General features: G+C 41.9%; 1 long non-coding RNA gene across 1 annotated transcript; it reads right to left on the bottom strand.

Annotated features, from left to right (window-relative positions):
- Window positions 1-5,821: 5,821 nt before the first annotated feature.
- LOC112822999 (uncharacterized) lies at window positions 5,822-7,341 on the bottom strand. Its single transcript, XR_003207903.2, has 2 exons — window positions 7,051-7,341; window positions 5,822-6,130 (listed from the first exon to the last, which is right to left on the bottom strand). It is a non-coding gene; the product is annotated as an uncharacterized lncRNA (long non-coding RNA).
- Window positions 7,342-8,509: the final 1,168 nt, after the last annotated feature.

Consider the following 8,509-nt stretch of genomic DNA (forward strand, 5'->3'; position numbering starts at 1 on the left):
AACCAAGTGACAAAAGATGACCAAGTCCGTATCCCCTTTCCAAGCCCTCATTCAAGAATACAGTACACCCCCTGACCTGCAGTTGGGTTTTCTGCAGTTCCAATAACCCGCTCTCAGCCCCGACCGCGACCGGAAGTAAGAGCCCAACGCTGCGTCATAGCGTGGCGACGTTCGCCTCTCGTCATCTCCTCACGTAGGCATTTTCTATCTGCTATCATCATGAGGAGAGGGGTGAGTACAGTGCCCTAAGATATTTTGAGACAGCACATTCATATAACTTTTATTACAGTATATTGTTATATTCTTTTAAAATTACTTTTAATCTCTTATTGCGCCTAATTTATAAATTAAGCTTCATCATAGGTCTGTATGTTTAGCATAGCATAGTCATGCTATATCTAGGGTTCGATAGTTCCGTGGTTCAGGCATCCACTAGGGGTCTTGGAAGTTATACCCCTGCAGCCAGGAGGATGCCACTATATATAAGAAGGTCCTTAGTATTCCAGTGGATGCTATCATTGTTCAAGGTGTACATCTGTCACAAGGGGCAGGGATAATGGCCTCAATGCTCCTTCATAGTAAACATAACATAAATACCCTGAAAGGGTAGGAAGAATTTCCATGTCTTTGAGTTTTGAATATTCTCACCATTTATTGAGGATAGAGGATACCTTTCTAGTTGTGATTCTGCTCTTCAGTGATCTTGAGAAGATTCCTTCATCTTTGTTCAGCTCCCCTCTGTAAAGTGAAGGCATTTAACTGTATGCCCTCCCTCCTTCCTTCCAGGGCTAACATTTGTGATATGATGATATATAAACAGCAGAGTTAAAAAAGAAAAAAAGCCAGAGAGTGAAGAATTTGTTATGTCGGGAGTGAGGTGAGGGGAGACAAAGAAACATGGTTCCTGCAGCTGAAGGTTGACCAATCACACACTTGCCTTAACCTGGTGTGACATTGCACCCTGCTGGCCATCTGTCCACGGTTCTTGTGGTGTGACTCCCTGCTCCCTGACGCCTGCCTCACTGCTCAGTGTTCACAATACCTTTAGCTCAAAGTCACCTTACTTAAGGTCAGGGACAGGAAGTGTGCTGGGGGGAAGAGGGATCATGTAGGGATTTCATATCCCCCAAGGTTCCCAATGCCCAGTGGAAGGGGCAACCGAGACTGGACGCACAAAGCACAAGGAACATCAGGAAGCCCCAAGCCCAGTGGCAGTGCTCTAGTAGGTACTGAATTTTTAGGTGAAATAGTTTATGTTCAAACTGAGCCCTTTCCTGCATGGCAGCACTTCCCAGTTTTTGATCGTAACAAAAATGTAAATTATTTATTTTTAAAAAGATTTTATTTATTTATTTGTCAGAGAGAGAGAGAGCACCAGCAAGGGGAGCGGCAGGCAGAGGGAGAACAGGCCTCCTACTGAGCAGGGAACCCCATGTGGGACTTGATCCCAGGACCCTGGGATCATGTCCTGAGCTGAAGGCAATCACTTAACCGACTGAGCCACCCAGGCACCCCAAAAATGTAAATTTTTGTAGTTGAAGTGTGAAAGAGTGTAAAATTTTTTGTGATTGATTCTCTTGTCTCTTCCCTTAAATCTTTTTAACTTTATTCCAACCCTCAAGATAGGAAAATTTTTACCATATAAAACCAAAACTTGTACCTGTTGTTACTTTTCAACACTCTTAGCTGGCAAAATCAAAAGAATTTTATAGTGAACATAGAGACCCCTCCACAATTAACATTTTATTATACTTGTGAATTACAGAGCTATCTGTCCTTCCATCCATCAATCTTGGGATTTTTAAAAATGCATTTCAAAGTAAATTGCAGTCCTTAATAAACTGCCCCCTAAGTTTTTCATCTTGCATATGATTTATTAGAGTGAAATATTAATTTATAGTTTCTTCTTTTGATATACAATTTATAGACAATGAAATGCACAAATCTTTAGGGTATATCTGCCACTTTATTTTCACAAATGCATTCTCACTGTGTAACCCAAAACCCAGTTGAGATACAGAACATTACCATCACCACAGAAAGTTTTCTCATGCACCTTTCTAGGCAATCCCCATCCCTCAGAGGCAATAGCTATTGTTCTGATTTTTTCCACCGTAGGTTAGATTAACCTGTTCTACAACTTTATATAAATGGTATCATTGCCATATGTACTCTCTTGTGTAAGATTTCTTCACTCAGCATAGTGTTTTTGAGATTTATCCATCATAATTTTGTTCTTTTTATTGCTAAATAATATTCCTTTATATGGATGTACCACAGTTTATTTATCCTGTCAGGGATAGCTGGGTTCTTTCCAGTTTTTGGTTATTATCGATAAAGCTATTATGAATACTCCTTTGTATTTGCTGTTGCACTATATCATGACTTGACCTTGGGGTAGAATTTGTTAGTTCCACGAGTGCAAGAAACAGCATATAATGGAAAGCATGAGCAACAGAGAATTAAATCTTAATTCTTTCTGCTTAGAGTTCTTACAGAAAAAGCAGTTCATCATTTAGAAGATGCTTAAGACCTAACTGAAAGGGAGTTCAGCAGTAAGGATATTTATTACTTATTTCCTGCATAAGACTTCTGGAGGCAGGGCAATTCCAGGCTGGTTCAGTAGCTCCAAATATCATTGAAGAACCCAGGAGCTCACCTCATACCCATTAGATTGGCCATTATCAAGGGAACAAACAAAAACCAAACAAAACAAAGAAAATAACAAGTGTTGGTGAGGATGTGGAAAAATTGGAACAATTGTGCACTCTTGATGGGAATGTGAAATGGTACAGTTTAGTGGAAAACAGTGTGTTGCTTTTTTTTTTAAATTTATTTGAGAGAGAGAGAATGAGAGATAGAGAGCACGAGAGGGAAGGGGGTCAGAGGGAGAAGCAGACTCCCTGCTGAGCAGGGAGCCCGATGTGGGACTCGATCCCGGGACTCCAGGATCATGACCTGAGCCGAAGGCAGTTGCATAACCAACTGAGCCACCCAGGCACCCAACAGTGTGGTGCTTCTTTAAACAATTAAAAATAGAAAAGAAAATTAAAAATAGAATTACCATATGATCCAGTAATTCCACTTCTAGGTATATACCCAAAGGAATTGAGAGCAGGGTCTTGAAGATTTGTATATGAAGATTTGAAATTTGTATATCCATGTTATAGCAGCATTATTCATAATAGCCAAATGATGGAAGCAACCCAGCGTCCACTGATGGATACACAGCATGTGGTATATACATACAATGGCATATTATTCAAACTTAAAAAGGAAGGAAATTCTGACACATGCTACAACATGGATAAACCTTACATTAAGTGGAGTACGCCAGTCATAAAAAGACAAATACTATGTGATTCCACTTATATGAAGTACCTAGAGTAGTCACGTTCATAGAAAATAGAGTGGATAGAGTGCTAGTTGCCTGGGGGTGGCGGGGGAGGGGAGGAATGTTTCAGAGTTTCAGTTTTGCAAGATGAAAAAGTTCTGGAGACGTTGCACAACAATGTGATTGTACTTAAACATTACAAAACTGTACTGTTAAAAATGGTCGAAATGGTAAATTTCCATGTTATATGGATTTGACCAAAATTAATTAAAATAAAAAAAACAACCGAGTAGCCTTTGATCCTTCTTTGTCATCTTGTGCATATTTGTAATGTTTTCTCTCATGGTTGCAAGCAAGATGGTAGGTGCCACTGTTAGACATCACAGCAGATGGAGTATGTCCAGAGAATAGGAAAGGTCTTCCTGTTGTTTTTTAGGGAGAAACCTTTCTCAGGAGGCCCCAGCAGACTTTCCCTCTCAGCTCCCATTGGCCAGATTGTGTCTCATGCTACAAGGGAGCTTGGAAAGCAAGTATGTACCATATTTCATCCTCTGTAGAGAGCAGCAGACTCTTCTGGAGAGAACAAGGGGTTGGGGAATGGCTTTTGGGTAGGCAGTTAACAATGTTATCTTCTGAATGAAATACTGTTAGGGAAGATGGGTCCTTCTTTGTGAGCTCAGCATTGGTGGCCACTGGGAGTGGTGACCAGAGCAAATCTTGGTTGATACAAGGATGATGCTCTTGGCTTTCCTTTAACATATGCAGGGCCAGGGCAAGATGACAAATGAAGACCACCAGCTTGCCCTTGTATTTTTCCCACTCCTGCCTTTTCCCATAGTATGAAGGACTTTTTTTGTTTTTGTTTTTCCAGGAATTTTGTGAGCCAGTTGACTTAATATTGGTATCTTGAAATTGGCCACAGTGGGAATATTGATACTATGGAGATCAGTAAATGCTACAGATTAGGATTCTTTGCATCCCAAGTACCAGTGCCCTGCTGAGCCTTTCACACATGCTCATGGACACTCCAGCTTCTAGGTCCAAGCTCTATTCATCCCCTCTCTTTTACCATCCCTTGGGCTGAGTGCTGTGCATACTGGCAATGTGGTCTGGCTGTGGGAGGACCAAGGAAAGAAACTTCTGCAGGCCCTGGAAGCAGGCACTGGAAGCAAGCCCAGGGTCATTTGGGTAGGGAGTTCAGGTACTGGAGCATGATCTGGAATGGGATATGGATTCTGGGCATACTTGGTCTGAGGACAGTGGAATAGCTTTAGACTTGGAACTTCTAGAGTGTGACTCCCGGGCAGGGGGCCAGTAGCCTGGGTGGTAGGGTGGGCAAGAGAGTGAAATACTTTTGTCCACTCTCCCCCATCTTCTGCCTTTGACTGGATGGAAGGGTACCCTTCCATCCCTCATATACCTGCCTAACTTCTCAATGAAGTTAACTTATCAGAACCCATTCACAGGCTATGTTTTAGTAGTGGACAGGGTTATTGTGTCTTAAAGTTTAGGATCTTTGCAAGATGCAGCTTTTATGATTGCAGTATATGGGGCAAGCTCACCTGTGACTGTACCTGGGTGTGATGCTCAGGTTAGAATCATTTCCATTTTAGATTCAGGAAGGAGGGAGAAAGAGGCCTCCTGACTTGAGTCTGTTAGGATTTGATGTAATCTGTACCTCTTAAGAGGAGTAGTTCACAAGGGGTAGTGCTTAGACCAGCAGCATCAGCATCACTTGAGAACTTACTAGAAATGGAGATTCTGTGGTCCCTCCCCAGACCTCTTGGATCAGAAACTCTGGTAGTAGGTCCAACAGTGTCTTAATAAGTCCTCCAGGGGACTCTGATGCAGGTAAAAGATTGAGAACCACTACTCTAGAATATAACTTTAGTGTAATCATTTGCTAGGGCTGCTGTAACAAAGTGCCACAGACCAGGTAGCAAACAGAAATTTACTTCTTACAGTTCTGGAGGCTGGGAGTCTGAGATCTAAGTGTTGGCAGGGTTGTTTCCTTCTGAGGGTGACGAGAGAATGCTCTGTTCCAGGATGTTTCCTTCTGAGGGCCATGGGAGAAGGTTCCTCTCTCCTTGGTTGTAGATGGCTGTGTTCTCCCTGTGTCTTCACATCATCTTCCCTTTGGGCATGTCTGTGTCCAAATTTCCTCCTCTTATAAGGACACCAGTCTGATTGGATTAGCGCTGACCCTAATGACCTTGCTTTAATTTAATGACCTCTTTAAAGACCCTATCTCCAAATATGGTTACATTCTGAGGTACTGTGTGTTAGGCCTAAACCATACAGATTCTTTGGAGGACACAATTCAGCCCATAAAACTTGGGAAAACCGGTCATATAATTTATGTGCCTTTCACCCCAGTCCCCATTATGAGCTTATTAGAGGTCAGAGACTGGGTCTTCCTTGTTTTTGTAGCTTTAGTGTCCTACAAGATGCCCAACAATCTTTCGGTAAATTTAAATCGACTGTGGATGGAAGAACTTCTTGATGTTTTATTGGGGTTGTAATCTTAAAACACTTTTTTGTATGTGTATGTGCAAGGCACACATCTCAAAGCTTATTATGGTCTCAGGCCGTTTTTTCAAGGAGGTCTGATGTAGCATACTTACTGGCTGAGGTTTTACTACCTCATGTTGCTATAGATTTTTGAGTTGCTTAATCCTGCTTCTTCCTTTTGTGTGTTTACATAGTGGGAGCATTCTTCTGGGGCCATAGAAGATGCTTGACTTCTAAACTCTCCCAGAAACTTGTTTGTTTGTTTTCTTCTTTTCTGCCTGAGAGCTTTTGAAAAGAAAAGAAAAGAAAAAATTAGCCCTGCTTCAATCAAACATAGCAAAGGATTCTAGGTGTTTGTATTTTGAAGAACTCAAAACCAGACTGTGATAAGCAGATAATTGTCATTGAGAGGTATCCCACTTTATTTCCTAGGGATTTTCTATTGTTGCTTTTCCATTTAGTAGACAGTAGAATTACAAGTTGCCATGGCAACGTATCCATTGCTGAAGTTGCCTGGGCCTTAAAGACACAGAAACCACATTTGGTTTTATTCCATAGAGCTGACATTGTTATACAACAGAGCACAGCAGAGTGAATGCGGAATTAGAGCAGACATCCTGCCCCCACTTCTTTTCCCTTCCTCCCCTCTTGTGGTTTCTGTGTTTACCAGGCCCCTGAATAGCCCAGTGTTAGAAATTGTATAATTTGGTCTCTGGAGTTCTTTCAAGAAAACAACCACCTTGCTGTGTCCCATGCAGTTTTGTTACCTTTGTTAGTAACAAACTATGGGAGTTAAGGAGGTTTGGGGATGGTTGGCATATATGTAGTTAAATTCCCACTTCATACAAGGTTTGACAAATGATAGACTTCTGACCTTTCTGCAACTGCACATCTTTCCTTCAGGTGGGATAGCAAAAGAACACTCCAAAGAAACTGAAGACTGGTTCTCCAGACATTTCCAACTAAAGGGAAGCCAGAAAAGCCTGGCAGACCCTGGGACCCATTCTTGGTTATGGCCAGAAGTAGAATTAACTGGCTAAGCTTGAGAAAACACTGGAACTTTGGCAACTGCTCTAAATGAATTTTCTCGTTCCTCTGAGTTTTGCCTGTAGCCACTGTATGCATTATGTTACAAAGCTAATTATAAAAGATCTTGAGAGCCAAGGGAAGGCTGATTCATCTGATAAGCTAATTTGAGAGCATACCTTGAGCCTGGGTTGTAGTACTTCCAGTAGGCACGATTGAGAAGTTAAAGAATAAAATAAAACTTCCCCGTAGCTGCTGAAATTGCAATTGCCTGAAGTTTGCTGGCTCTGAAAGTTTAGATTTTACTTGGGTGTATTTATTTCCAATCTTGCTTAATTTCTTTTCAGGCTGTAGGCCATCATTCAGTGCTGATTTTTATGGCTACTTTTTTTTTTTATTTTTTAAAATTAAAATTTTTTTAGAGGGCGAGAGAGAGAGAGGAGGGGGCAGAGCGAGAGGGAGAGGGAGAATCTTTTTTTCCCCTTTTTTATTGTTATGTTAATCACCATACATTACATCATTAATTTTTGATGTAGTGTTCCATGATTCATTGTTTGTGCATAACACCCAGTGTTCCACGCAGAATGTGCCCTCTTTAATACCCATCACCAGGCTAACCCATCCCCCTACCCTCCTCCCCTCTAGAACCCTCAGTTTGTTTTTCAGAGTCCATCGTCTCTCATGGTTCGTCTCCCCCTCCGACTTACTCCCCTTCATTCTTCCCCTCCTGCTATCTTCATCTTTTTCTTTTTTCTTAACATATGTTGTATTATTTGTTTCAGAAGTACAGATCTGTGATTCAACAGTCTTGCACAATTCACAGCGCTCACCATAGCACATACCCTACCCAGTGTCTATCACCCAGCCACCCCATCCCTCCCAACCCCCACCACTCCAGCAACACTCAGTTTGTTTCCTGAGATTAAGAATTCCTCATATCAGTGAGGTCATATGATACATGTCTTTCTCTGATTGACTTATTTCACTCAGCATAACACCCTCCAGTTCCATCCATGTCGTTGCAAATGGCAAGATCTCATTCCTTTTGATGGCTGCATAATATTCCATTGTGTATATATACCACATCTTCTTTATCCATTATCTGTCGATGGACATCTTGGCTCTTTCCACAGTTTGGCTATTGTGGACATTGCTGCTATAAACATTGGGGTGCACGTACCCCTTCGGATCCCTACATTTGTATCTTTGGGGTAAATACCCAGTAGTACAATTGCTGGATCGTATGGTAGCTAAATTTTCAAATGTTTGAGGAACCTCCATACTGTTTTCCAGAGTGGTTGCACCAGCTTGCATTCCCACCAAGAGTGTAGAAGGGTTCCCCTTGGAGAGAGAGAATCTTAAGTAGGCTCCATGCCCAGCATGGAGCCCAGTGTGGGGCTCGATCTCACAACCCTGAAATCCTGACCTGAGCCAAAATCAAGAGTCAGACATTTAACTGACTGAGCCACCCAGGTGCCCCTTTTATGGCTACTCTTCAGGGACCAAGAAGGGACCTCCTTTTTTGCTATAGGAAGTACTTTATTTCATGGGGAAAGTGGGATCCATTAATGAATCAGTTACCCACCCAGGCACGGGGGCAGTTTCAGCTTTTACTAGGACTTCTTTGAGCACTTAGGG

This window comes from Callorhinus ursinus, unplaced genomic scaffold, assembly GCF_003265705.2.
Source record: "Callorhinus ursinus isolate GAN/ISIS: 27379988/994484 unplaced genomic scaffold, GSC_fseal_2.0 scaffold1, whole genome shotgun sequence".
In the NCBI taxonomy this organism is placed as follows: domain Eukaryota; kingdom Metazoa; phylum Chordata; class Mammalia; order Carnivora; family Otariidae; genus Callorhinus; species Callorhinus ursinus.